This window comes from Suncus etruscus, chromosome 1 (genome assembly GCF_024139225.1).
Source record: "Suncus etruscus isolate mSunEtr1 chromosome 1, mSunEtr1.pri.cur, whole genome shotgun sequence".
Classification (NCBI taxonomy): Eukaryota; Metazoa; Chordata; class Mammalia; order Eulipotyphla; family Soricidae; genus Suncus; species Suncus etruscus.
The window spans coordinates 124672358-124686615 of record NC_064848.1 but is presented as its reverse complement, the minus strand read 5'-3'; the positions used below and the strand labels follow the sequence as shown (position 1 = coordinate 124686615).

The following is a 14258-nucleotide window of genomic DNA, read 5'->3' as shown; positions in this document are numbered from 1 at the left end:
TTCCTGAGCTCCGAACCAAGTATTACTACTGAGCATTTCCAGGTGTGTTCCAAACCAAAACCAAAACCAACCAACCAAATAAATAAACAAAATAATGCTTTTGCAGATAGTCGTCCAATGCAATATGAGAGGGCGTTATTTTTCCATAAGGGAAAGCTGGCACCATAATGGTATGTTTCCATCATCTTTCTGTTGCTAACTTATGAGATGTTTTCTCTAGCTAGAATAGTTTTTGTTACTTTTCATTTCATTCAAATTCAAATTAATAAGAGAATAAATTATGCCAACCAGCCACACCAAATTGACTATAATAACAAATCTTGTTAGAACATTGCAGAAAAAATTTACTTTAAGTGGTCTTCTTTCATTTCTTTTTTCCTGAGGACTGCAATCATTCCTATTCAAAGTTTTGCATTTAAAGTTCCGTTTTGAAAGACATCGAGAAAAATAATCATCATGAATATATAGAAGGTGAAAATCTCTACCAGAGAAATTACAAGTGAAGAAATAAAGTTGGCTTTTTCCTTAAAAATTATATTATAATGCATATTTATAAGACTTTTCTTCTGTAGGCCCATATAAATAAATTAACTGATAACTATCTTGTGAATGTGTCAAATCATATTTAATCAAATTATTAGCATTCTGATGTTAGTCATACAATAAAAAGATGACAAAGCAATTTTTTTTTAAATATGGAATGTTTCACAATTTGCTTGTCATCCTTGTGCAGGGGCCATGCTAATCTTCTCTGTATTGTTCCAATTTTAGTATATGTACTGCTGAAGAGAGCATGATAAAGCAATTTTTAAGTTTTAAAACTTCCATTACACTTTTTTTCAATAACTCTTTAAGTGATTAAAAGTATCTATATTATATGTTATTAGGGAATTAAAAAGGAATGCAACTGGTTTGAGTCAGATAGGTTCTGACCAGAACAGGCTTACAGATTTTAGAAGCTATACTTTTAAAATTCCATTTCTCCTTTATTCTCCTATGACATTTTAGAAGATTATTTGTTTAACTCTTGCTCCCACTTTTATTATAAATCCTGGATGTGTTTTGTAAGTTTATGGGAACTGATTGTAAAACAATGTAAATTCATTTTAGTAACTTTTAAAGGATGTTTGTTTTCAATTCCTATGTCTATTTTGTGTTTTTTGGTTGTTTCCTGAATAGTTGTACATGAAAGAATAGGAGGCACTTGGATTTTATCTCTGCATTTTTATTTTCCTCTCTTAATAAGCTTTCTTAATGAGAAATACTTTTTTTCTGCAGCAAATATTCAAACAATCTTGTTGACAGTTCTTTTAGCTTAACAGATAACTAAAATAGCACAGGAAACATAGTAGAGTATCATTGACTTTGACATATTTATATGCTTTTTCTCCTTTAAAGTACAAGTTTCCAGTTTTTAAAGACTCTTTGTCAGTAGCCATCAGATAGATCATTTCAATTGCCTGTTTACAACAAAATTTTGACATAAATAAATATGAATATTGAACAAGTAAAAATGCCTTGAGCATTCAGCAGATTGAATCATACATCAGCTGTCATCATAAGTTGAAACACGTCTAGATATTGAGTAGCATGTTTTGTGTGCCTAATCAGAACAGTATGTAATATTTGAGCACATATTCATACTTGCCAAGGCAGCATTATTTATGAGTTGCATTTTGGGTCACGGAAAGTTTCATAAATAAAGAAGAAGATAACTGAAAAATTAATAAAATGAAATAACATATTGGTTTCAACAACACATAATTTAAATTTTAATTAAACAGTAAGTAATTTGTCCAGTGGATATGGCCAAAGAACTATTTTATAGCTAAATTTCTAAAAATGTTTTTATTAATATTTCTCATTTGTATCATATTTATACTTATTCTTGCTGGTTTTTCTGATGTCTGGTATCAGAAAATCATACTCATTTTCATTAGTTTTCTCTTGTCCAAGTTTCAATTCAAAAATGTCAAAATGTAATTGGTTAACAACTTTTCCCTGTGAGGTAGAATATCTGTGACTCTATATTCCAATATGTTTCAAGAAATCATATTAATAAAGATAAACCAATATGTGTAATGACAAGTGGGGCATAAATATATTCTTACAGGAATAAGGAAACAGAACAAACCAAGAGTATTGAAGGGTCCCGATTTCTCTTCTAAACCCTACATTTAACTTCAGACTCTCTGTGTGTATGCTTTTATCCTTTCATAGTTTTTTTCCTCCTCACTTACTCTTTCTACCATTATCTCAAATCATTGAAATGACCACAATTTGCTAAATGAAATGGGATCAAATATATATCATTGACATTTTAAGAAATTGTTTTTCTCATGTCCCTAAATATATACCCATATTATTCATAAACACAATAATTAGCCTGGCTTTGATTTTATTTTGCAGATACTTGTGAATAGGGCTTTTTCTCACATAGGTATTTTATTAAAAAGCTAAACATCTATTTGAGTAGTTTGTCTTGATTAATGATTAATATATTGACAAAGAGTATGATGCTTTTAAAAGACTTTGAAAGAAATATCTGATAACTTAGTTTAACTAGAGCTTTTTGCATTATTTTTTAAAGTCAGCTGGCTTGCTTAAGTACCAAATGTTGTAGAATATTTTGAGTCTTTTATTTATTTTATTTTATTTTCTGGGTCATACCCTGCAGTGCTCAGGGATTACTTTTGGCTCTGTGCTCATAAATCACTCCTGGTGCAGGGCACCATATGGGATGCAGGGAAATCGAACCCAGATCCTTCCCTGGTCAGCAGCTTGCAGGGCAAACACCCTACCACTGTGCAACCATTCTGGCCCCCAAATGTCTTTTATTCTTATAGTATAGTTAAAGTAAATTTTTACTGAGTCTGTTAATATCTCTTATCTTTGGCATCTTGTGATAAATGGTGTAAATGAGATTACATGACCTTCTGTATACTCACTTTGCCTGTTAGTACTTTCTCATCAAACAATTAAATAAACACTGTAAAATTAATGCTAACATTTAAGAAATTAATTTGAAATTAAGCTGATTAATATAGAACTGATAAAACTCAATTACAAACACTAATAGTATTGTTCACAAGAATATTAGACTCCAATGATTTTCATGTAACTTTAAAATAAAGCTTTAACTTATTTACTAGTAAGGATGAAAAAAGCAGAAATATTACTTTCTGTAAAGTAGAAAATTAATTCATAGAGTTAAGTTTGTGTAATTAAGAATATCAAAATGTTAACCATTGTATAGAAAATATGGATATAGTAATTGATCTTGCTTTGTTTCTTTATCTAAACGTTTCCTTTTATGTTACATTGACCATAATATTTAACTTAGTAAAATTAAAATGAATAAATATATATAAGTGACTTTTTTCATATACAATTTAAATTTTTATAAGGTTACAGTATTTAATTATATATACACAGTTAATAGATGAAATTTTTTATTTTGTTTGTTCATAAGAAAGTTAACATAATAGTTGTTATTTCTAAAAATGCTTAATAATCTATTTCTTTACTTATAATAGGTTATGATTCTAGGAAATAAAAGAAAATCTACTTTAAATTCAATACCCATATACCAGAAAGTATGTAAGGATATCTATGAAATGAGAAGTTTTGTGACTCTTTTGGATATGTGAACATTTTTAGACATCTAAATCTGTTCTGTAAATATGCACTATATAATCCCAATTAAAATTAAAAAAATAAATGAAAACAACTATAGTAAAATTAGTTATTCCTTTGGTGGTAGATATATTTCTTGTCACTGCTTCATAAAATGTCTATTGTTCTCAGTGAAATTAGGAATCAGTCATAATTTGTCCTTTTTAACGATGTTAAAGCTGTGAGACTTTTCAAGTATATTATCAGAATGGCGTTATGGGAATAAAATAATTATTCTGAATGCTATTAAAAAAGCTTTTCTGCACAACATAATTAGTTGTTCTAAAAAAGATTAAGAATGCATAAATGCCTTTCAGTATGGAAGAATTACAGTATTCCTATATACTCTGGATTGTAACATGTAGCTACTGACGAGAAGGCTTTTCATCCTCACAGAAGTAACTACAAAGTCAAACTGGGGGCCGGAGCAAACAGTGGTAGGGCAATTGCCTTCATGTGTGGCCAAGCCGGGACAGACCCAGGTTTGATCCCAGGCATCCCATATAGTCTCCCAAGCCTGCCAGGAGCCATTTCTGAGTGCAGAGCTTAGAGTAACCCCTCAGCACCATGGGGTGTGGCCCCAAAACAAACAAACAAATCAAACTGGCCATTGCACCGATTTTTGGAGCCAACTATGAGAGCTATAGTAGAATTACAGTTTTAAAATGTGGAGTTTTGGAGACTTCGAGTGGTGAGAATGTAGTGTTATAGGTGAGAATCTACTTAAAAGAATCCCAGTAGTAGAGTGGTGCTTTAATTTAACTTTTTTTTTATTATGACTGAGATATTTCACCATTGTTGTAAAAATAAAACAATGTCCAGTTTTACTAAATATTTCTATAGTTGGGTGTAGTAATATTTATATGCAGTTAAGAAAATATAACAAAGCTCTTGGTATTTTTATGCCAATAAATTGTTATGATACTTTTTTATATACACACATACATAAAAGTTTATTGCATTTAAATATAAATTGTGTTTTAAGAACAGGTACTTTTTCACCCACAGAATGAGAGAAACTATTCGCCCAATACCCATCAGATAAGGGGCTAATAACTAAGATGTAAAAGGTACTGACAGAACTTAAAAAAAAGCATCTGACACCATCAAAAACTGGGGAGAAGAAATGAACAGACAACTCCTCAAAGAAGAACTACAAATAGCCCAAAGACACATGAATAAAAAACTCCACATCACTAATCATAGGGGAGATGCAAACCAAAACAACAATGAGGTCCCATCTATGCCACAGAGACTGGCACACATCACAAAGAATGAGAACAATCAGTGCTGGCGAGGATGTGGGAAGAAAGGAACTCTCATTCACTTCTGGTGGGAGTGTCATCTAGTCCGGTCTTTATGGAAAACAATATGGAGATTCCTTAAAAAACAAGACATTGTGCTTCCATATGTTTAAACCTATCCCTTTGATGTCTAAAAGTGCTGGATCTCACTCTACTCTCCCCCCTGTTATGATAATGTTAAGCTTGAAGGTATTCACTGATCTGCTTAATAGTAACTCTATATAAACAAGTACTTTTGAAGACTAAATAAAAGTAATATGGATACATTTGAAAATTCACCTTAAATGAATTTATAAATATTATATTTTGGTGTTCATAAGCACTATCTTGGCATACATTGTGAATTATTAATAGTTTTCATGTACTAGTATTATGTAAGATTTAAATACATGCTTTGTTAGGTAACAAAGCTTATTTTAATCTTACATTTAAAAGATACTTTAGGTTTTAAAATATTTTTATACAAACTAAGATTATCAAAATAATCCTAGTCATATGCACATGTAATGAGTCCCATTTTATAAACATTGGTATTGGAACTCAAAGAGATGAAATGGATTTTTCCAAGATAAATTGACTACTTATAAAAATAGACCTAAGATTAAATATTTGGACATCTTGGACTGATACTCCTTTCTATCATCAATACTGCCTCTTTCTCAGACAGTATATATGAATTGTCTCTGCCTTCCTTTTACTATACATAGGCTTTCAAATTCAGGGGTTTTGTTATTGTTGTTTTGTCTTGTTTTGGAGCCACACCACGTGGTGGACTGGTGGATTATATGGAATGCTGGAGATTGACTCCGGGTTGGCTGCGTGCAATATAAATGCCCTACCCACTATGCTATGATGCTATGCTATCATAAAACTGAGTTTTTAAAATAATTTAATTCTATATTTTCAAGGAAAGAGGAATTATTTAATATGGTGACTCCTAGAAGGTGTTGGTCTCAACTTAAAAGTTGTAGGGGCACACTTAGAAACCACAGAAACTTCAAAACTAAAAAAAAAAAAAAGTAGAATTTGTCACAGGAGCAAACATTATTAGATTAGAATATTTTGTCACCGATGGTCCAGAACTCACTCAATGGGCCATAAATTAAAGTATTAAAAACAAAGGGCTGGAGAGACAGTACAGGTCTGAAGGCACTTGTCTTACATGTGGCAGATTCCAGTCTGATCTATAGCACACTGTCTGTCCTTCAGCACCTCCAGGACTGCTCTCTGAGCAAATGTAAAGTGTTTAGTAAAGCACATACCACATTACCTAACAACAGAACCATTTACATAGTTGTTGCAATGCTTATTTAGAAATGTTTTCTTAAAAACTTCAAGTTTTACAGATGATGATAAAAATTCTAAAACATTCTTCAGAACTTTTCATGCCCCCAAATTGGGTATAAGAAAAATTATGCAAACTTAAGATGATTGGCCATAAAAATTATTTTTTAGAGACTCATAATTTCTATTGTACAATTTTCCTTTCTTAAAAAATGTGATGACGTCTTGGTTTCCATGGGGACACGACTCAATTTCTTCATACATATTTATCATTCAAATACCAGAAGCCCACCCCTTTCTATCAAAGCATACTATTTTAGCCTTTAATAATTGAAGTTAAAGCTGATTTATTTTTTTATGTCACAGTGTTTTAAACAGATCCCTCTATCACTGAAAACTGAAGCAGCATTATATTCATTTTATCATAAGTAGTTTATTTCATACATGACTTCTGAAAATACTCTGGTTTTTAAAAAGTGTAGACGACTGCTTTCTTTTTCCTTCAGTCAGCACCACAGGGATTCCCAGCTAAGCTTTCAAACTGTTGCAGAACATACGTTACATAAAGCATTCAACCTTCAATTTCATTAATACAATGTTCAAAAGAAGAACATGCACATCTTGCCTTTGCCAATAATCAGAGAGCAATGAAGTTATTGCCTATTTCTAAATTAATATTTTTAAAAGTAAAATGCTTAACCTTTACCTCATTTAATCTCTTTTAAAAGTTGTCTGGATTCCTTTCAGGTTCAAAGAGAGATTCTAGTTTTTTTTCTTAAAAACTTCTTTTTTTCCCCCTTAAAAATAGTGCCTGTAATTGGCTATATACTTCTGTCATTTTAAGTAGTTTCCCAATTGCTACTATAACATATGTAGCCTATAATTAACAGTGCTCTCATTTTGAGGTCTAAGTATCATGGGTAGCTTATTATTTAACTCATTTTGCATATTAAAATCACTGATAAAGTGAAGAAATATAATTAAGGTAGTTAATTGTTATTACCATGTCTTTTGTTGAAACACAAACTGCTATAATATAGTTAAGAAACGGATAAAACCAGAGCAAATTTTAAAAGGTTAATATACAAGATTTCTTGTATATTTAAAAAAATATTTAAACACTATGATTTACAATGTATTCATAATACACTTGTTTTAAGGTTCAAACATTCAATATTCCAACACCACTCACACTTTCAACGTGCCCTTACTTTCACCATTGTTAGTGTGCCCAACTCAAACACCCGCCCCCCCCCAAAAAAAAACCCTGGCCTCTTGTGGGCACAAAATTACTTCATAGAGCTTATTATAACAAAATGGCAAATAAAATTATAAGAAAACAGATCAAAGTCATTTTTTGATGATTATTATATCTCACAATGGTGTTTTTAAAATTTTCTCTAAGGATTAATTTAGCTGGTGCTGACTGAGCCTTTTCTGTTATTGTTTTTGTTCATTGAACTTGGTGGACTTTTCTATCAAATTTGCTGTAGTTTTACTGGGTTGTTAATACTGTTGTTTACTGGGTTGTGAAATATGGAGGTGGTGTTGTATATATGTCTATTGTATATGTCCATGAGCTTCAGAAGCAGGTCCATTTATATGTCAGAGGATGCCTGATGTAGTTACTGTTGGGCCTCTCTAGCAGGGGTGAAAATCTGCCTATTTCTACTCCAACAGCGCCTCAGTCTGGAAACTCATATATCTGAAATTATTTAATAGTTTGGCTTCTCTTTTAGCACATATATGATTTAATGAAAGGCTTCAGACTATAGAAAAACAACATTCATAATAATTTATTAGGGCTTCAAAACAAGTTGAGTGACTTGTAAATGTGTCCATATGACAGAAAATATTGAACACAGAATAGTTTGAATACGATTTTTCTTCCTAGAAGAAATGATGGAATTTTGTATAGGGCAAAATAAAGAGTTTTGGATAATTTTCTTGGTATCTTTTTAGATATTATTTGTGAAAAAAAATGCCAAAGTTGAGGCCAGAAAAATAGCACAGCATGTAGGGCATTTAGCTTGCATGCTTCTGACCCAGGTTCAATCCCCAGCATCCAATATGGTCCCCCAAGCCTGCCAGGAATATTTTCTGAGTGCAGAGCAAGAAGTAACCCCTGAGTGTTGCCAGGTGTGGCCCCAAAGCCAAAAACAAAACCAAAAAAAGTAAGATTTCAAAGTAATTGACTCAACAATCTAACATATTCTGACTTTTGGGTTTGTACAAATTATGATTTGTACGATTATGACTATTCATGCATACACACGCTTGTGTGTGATCTTATTTAGATTATTTTTCTATTTTCTTCATTCACTCTGTTGGATAACTTTTTCTTCTTTACAAGAGGTAATGATTTTTCTTTTCTGTTGGGGGCACACTTGGTGGCACTCAGGGATTACTCTCGGCTGTGCACTAAGGAATCACTTCTGGCAAATTTGGGAGACCATATGGGATGAAGGTGATCGAACCAGGGTCTGCCATGTTCAAGGCAAAAGGACTACCCTCTGTGCAATATGTCCGGCACCGACTAGAGTTTTTTTTTGAAGGAAGTACTATTTTTCTTAAATGAGGTTAAAATCATGGCATTTTTTATGCCCTATGTACATTCTTCAAAGATAGAGACATCACAGCTCTCACCAATGTTTCTGAGATTGCATAGAATGAACTCTTTAGAGGAAAGTTAAGAGGTAATAAAATATTATTTTGGCATAGGACCAGATCCAGGCTCCAGGTATACTATGTTGTCCCAGAAACAGCTCTTCACCATCACAGTTGTTGTTGTCAGGTTTCTGTATTATTTTGGCATAGGACCAGATCCAGGCTCCAGGTATACTATGTTGTCCCAGAAACAGCTCTTCACCATCACAGTTGTTGTTGTCAGGTTTCTGTAGTCATAGATCCCGGTTTCTGTACAGGTCATATGTCGAAGTCTGGGTGATAAATAGTGTCTTCTGGTTTCGTCTCACCATTAGGAAGCATTGCAGAAAATTCTGCCCTGAAAAGCAGACTATTACTGTTCCTAGGTTGTCAGGGTGTCATAAGAACCATCTTTGGAATAAGTACCATGGCTGTAGTGGGGCCATCCTTGGTAGAGTTTTAATCCTGGTGATGGTTTAGGAGACGCTGTTTGTTTCTGTAGATGGTATTCATGGTTCAGGGGTGACTGGTCAATATCTAAGAAATTGAAGTCTAAGCCAAGCCATTATGTCAAGTGTTCAGGATGTAAGATCTCACTGCAGTATAAAATGTTGTGTTTTTATCTCTATTAGACAAGAACTTGTTTGTATAGGTAAATTTTTCCCATTTTAATGTGCCTATGCAAAAAGGAACAATGCCACAAGGTATTACTGGTGCATATGACCGAAGTATGAACAACCCCCCAAACTTTTTTCTTACATGAACTCTAAACAAATATATGTCTACTAGAATTCTGTACTAAAAAGATACTGAGGATGGGGTAGAATGCTGCTACATAAGAAGATATTCGATAATGGTTTTGTCTATTAAATGAGCGTATCTAAAGAGATATTCAAAAAAAAGCTATTTTAATTTTATACATATCTAGATATAATCTAAAAGTCATTTAAGAATTAAGACTTCCTTTTTACTATAGGGTCTTGGTTAATGTATATATATATTTTTTTTCTATTTACTTATTAAAAAGTTTTATTAACACTAATATGATGAATTAAGTTAAATGTAAGTCACATACATACATAAGAATTATATAAATAATAAAATTCTGCATATAAAAAAACTCAAAAAAAAGAGGTAATAAAATAATGTATCACCTAGAATTTATGTATTAAACAATATGTACTACAAAAATAGATATTGTAAGAACGTGTGCTTATTTTGTAAAAATTTAAAAAACTAAAATATGAATAAAATTATATAAAATTTTGATGTATGTAAAATAGAAATATTAGGTATTGACATTTGCACTATGCATCCCACATGATCTTATTCACAAGTGAGACTTGAGGTATATTTCATGTAATGTGGAAATTTAACACTAAATAGTACATTAAATCCACACAGAAAATAACACTTGTGAAGATAAACATTTAGGTAACTTTAAGGGATAGTAAAAAAGCATATTTGTTCTAACTAATTTTAAACATAAATTAGTGAATTATTTGAATATATAATTTTGTTATCTTTATATCAGTAAAATACGGTATATTTAGCAAGAAAAGCATAAAAATCTAACAGGAAGAAATGTTATTGCCATAAGAAAATATCATTATAACTGAATACATAGAAAGAATTGAGATAAAATTAAAGAAAATATACCAGTCTAGAAGCACACACTTGACCTCTCTTATCTGTTATATGAATTAATAAAAACATGGTATTTATTAAATATGCAATATATACATGTATTCTGTAATAAATAGGAATAAAGCTAAATAGGAATATTTCAATATCACCTCGGAACTAAGTATAAGTTCCAGGGGTCTCAAACTCCTGGCCCTCGGGCCGCAAACGGACCTCCGTACAACATTTTGTGGCCCTGCCCTAGAGAAATCTTTGTTTTGTTTTGTTTTTTTTAGTTGTTTGGGTCACACACCCCAATGTTCAAGGCTTACTACTGACTTTGCACTCAAGGATCACCCCCGATTTTGCCTCCTGCGGCCCCCAGGTTAATTGAGTTTGCAAGTAAGGTACTGGTACATAGCAGACTCACTTTTATGGTCTTCCAGTCCTGCTTGGGATGATCTCTGAGATACTAGCCAGGAGTTAATACTGAGCCCAGGTAGATGTGTGCTAAAAATAAATAAAAACATATAGTTCAGAAAGACTAAAATAAATACTAAGAAAACAACTGAAAAATAAAAATTGCTAAAGAAATTAAAATGTTAAACATAAGCTATAAAACTAATGCAAGTAAGATTGGAAAGAGAAATAGAGAAACACAAAGCTAATAAGGCTTAAAAAGGCAAATAAATAAAAAATGCCCAAAACAACATTAACTTTGAATAGAAGGACAAAAAAAAAGAGAGAGAGAGAGAGAGAGAAGTTTAGGGAATAAGAGAGAATATTCAGGAACTAGGAGACATTACATGTTAGTTCATATGGTGTTCAAAGTCCTGCTTCCTGCTCCCTCCATCTGTTAAGAGTTGTCAGAATAGCATGGCCAGCCATGGCCCTTGAAGGCCTCAGGACCTCTGAACTGATGCTTTGGGTAATTTCTAGCTTTGAAGGATCTTTCTATTATCAAATTATCCAGCTTATGAACTGAATTTATAAGCCAACTGGGTTGGTTCAGCTTTATCAGGAGGACACCCAATGCTCCCATTCCCCCATGACCTCTGACCATTGCTTGCAATACCTTCCCCATTCTCCATCCCATGATAAAAGAAAAAAAATTCCATTATATATTGTCTATAGAAGGCAATTTTTTATTCAAAAGCAAATATAGAGTGAACATAAATATAGAAATTTTAGATTCAAAGGCAGATACAAAGTGAATGTAAGTGAAAAATAGCTTTATCTAATCAACCTTTAACACATCCTTGGAGCAGTCCAGAGTAAAGTAGATATTCTTCTCAAGTGTGCACTGACCAGTCTCCAAATTCAGTCAAATGTTCAGGTCAGGGGCCGGAGAGATAGTATGGAAGTAAGGCATTTGCCTTTCTTGCAGGATGTCGATGGTTCGAATCCCAGCATCCCATATGGTCCCCTGAGCCGGCCAGGAGCGATTTCTGAGCATAGAGCCAGGAGGAACCCCTGAGCACTGACCCAAAAAAAAAATTGTTCTAGTCATACACGAATGTCCATAAATTTAGAACTCAAATTATAAAAGGATTTTCCTTACAAAATGTAATTAAAATAGAAATCATAATAGTGAATGGTGAATTCTGGGGATTTAATAAATGTATGCATATTAAGCAGCAGCTCTTATATCACTGATCAAAAAAGAAATCACAAGAATAATTAAAAGCAGTTTGAAATGAATAAGTGGAAAATACATTATATCAACACTTCTAAAACTCAGCTAAAATCATGATTGGAAAAAATTAAGAATAGAAAAGCAATATTATTTTTAAATTAAATACCTACAAATGGTGGAGAAGTAATCAAACAAAAATATCCTACCTTACTTTTAAACACACAGGGGAAAAATTGAGTCTAAAGCAACCAGGAAAAATAAATAATAAGTGTTATGACATAAACAAATAAAATATATAATAGACATAAATTACCGAAACTGGGAAAATAAATAAAAAAATAACATTACTTAAATCAAGTTATTGGGATTACATTATAAATATAAAAATTCTGGTAAAAATCTCTAAGTTCATTAGTCTGTCTTTCGAATTTCACCATCTACTACAAAAAGTCAACACTAATCATATACAAAAATTGAATGGAAGAGAATCTCCTAAAAGATGAATTGGAAGGGACTTTGCTAATCATTCTATGAATATATTACTCAAATGTGCAATCATTATAAGGATGTCACAAGAAAATTAAACTATAGACAAATATGTATTATGAATATATATTTTAAAAATCAGTATTAGGGCCAGAGAGATACACGGTAGGTAGGGCTCTTGTTATGTATGCTGCTGACCAGGGTTCAATGCCTGATCTTCCATATGATCCCCTGAGTAATTCCTGAATGCAGAACCAGGAGTATCCTCTGAGCATAGCTAGGTGTGACACACCTTCCCACCTCAAATTCAGTACTATATTAACAAATTAATCCAACTTGGTATATAGAAATGATCATTATATCATGATTAAGTGGAATTTATCCCTCAAATGCAGTTATTCTAGCATCTGTGAGTTAATCTATGTAACAAGAGGTATTAAAAAAGTATTGAAAGAAAAGACAATTTGCTAACACAATAAATGAAGAAAAACAAATTAGACAAAATCCAACACAAATTCATGATAAAAGCACTCGCACAAGAAATCTTCCTCAAAGGAATATTAGTAAATTTACAATTAAACAAAATAAAAACAAAAATATATAATTCATATGAAAAAGGGAATGCTGTCTGTTTTTCACCACTCCCATATGTCCTGCTTTGCTAGTATTTTGACAAAGATAATTTGGCAAGTATAAGAGGAGAAAATCACTGATTTAAAAGAAAGAACTTACACTTTTTTTTTATTTATAACTAATCTTGAATAAAAATTGATAAAAGAAAGCTACAAAAAAGTTATTCAAACTCACAAGTTGAGAAAGTTCCTTGAATTTAATGTTAATATGTCAAATTTAATGTTAATATGTCAACAACTATCAGTAAGCAATCTAAAATAAAATTGATGAAGCAACTCTGTTCATATATTATTTTTAGGAAATTAGGAATTAAAATGATTAAGATGATAAATTGTCTTCAAAATAAATCTAAAAATTCAATACTATTTCTTTCAAAACTCAAGGTGTCTTTTTTTAGTATGTGTTTGGAAATTAACCTTAAATGTAGAGGGCTTAGAGAAAATCAAAGTGTTAAAATAGAATAAAATTCAAGAATTCACAAGTCCCAATTTCAAACTTACTACCATTTACCATAATTAAGATAATATGATGGTCTATAGAAATAAATAGGTCAATGAAATAAAATTGAGGATCCAGAAATAAACTGTGACATTTATGATCCATTGATAATGTGACAAGAATTCCAAGATCATAAAATTTAGTTTTTCAAACAAACAAATGGAACTGGATTTCAACATACAAAAATCCAGTTAAACCACTTTTTTTTTTACAATAAATGCAAAATTTTAAAAATAGACCACAACCTAAGTATAAGCCTAAGTACAAGTATAACCTAAGTTAAATTAAATATCTCTTCAAGGAAAACATCTAGTTTTTGTGAGCTTTAAACATGCTATAGTTTCTTAGATAAAATTTCAGTGTCAAAACAAATAGTTTGGTGGTCCAACATTTATGGAAAACAATATGGCAATTCTTCAAAAAAAACGGAATTGAACTCCCATCTGATCCAGCTATACCACTTCTAGGGATAT

The 14258-nt window shown here is 31.7% G+C and overlaps 1 non-coding gene across 1 annotated transcript; it reads right to left on the bottom strand.

Annotated features, from left to right (window-relative positions):
• Positions 1 to 689: 689 nt before the first annotated feature.
• LOC126026368 (U6 spliceosomal RNA) lies at positions 690 to 793 on the bottom strand. Its single transcript, XR_007501664.1, has one exon. It is a non-coding gene; the product is annotated as a U6 spliceosomal RNA (small nuclear RNA).
• Between the last annotated feature and the right edge of the window lie 13465 nt (positions 794 to 14258).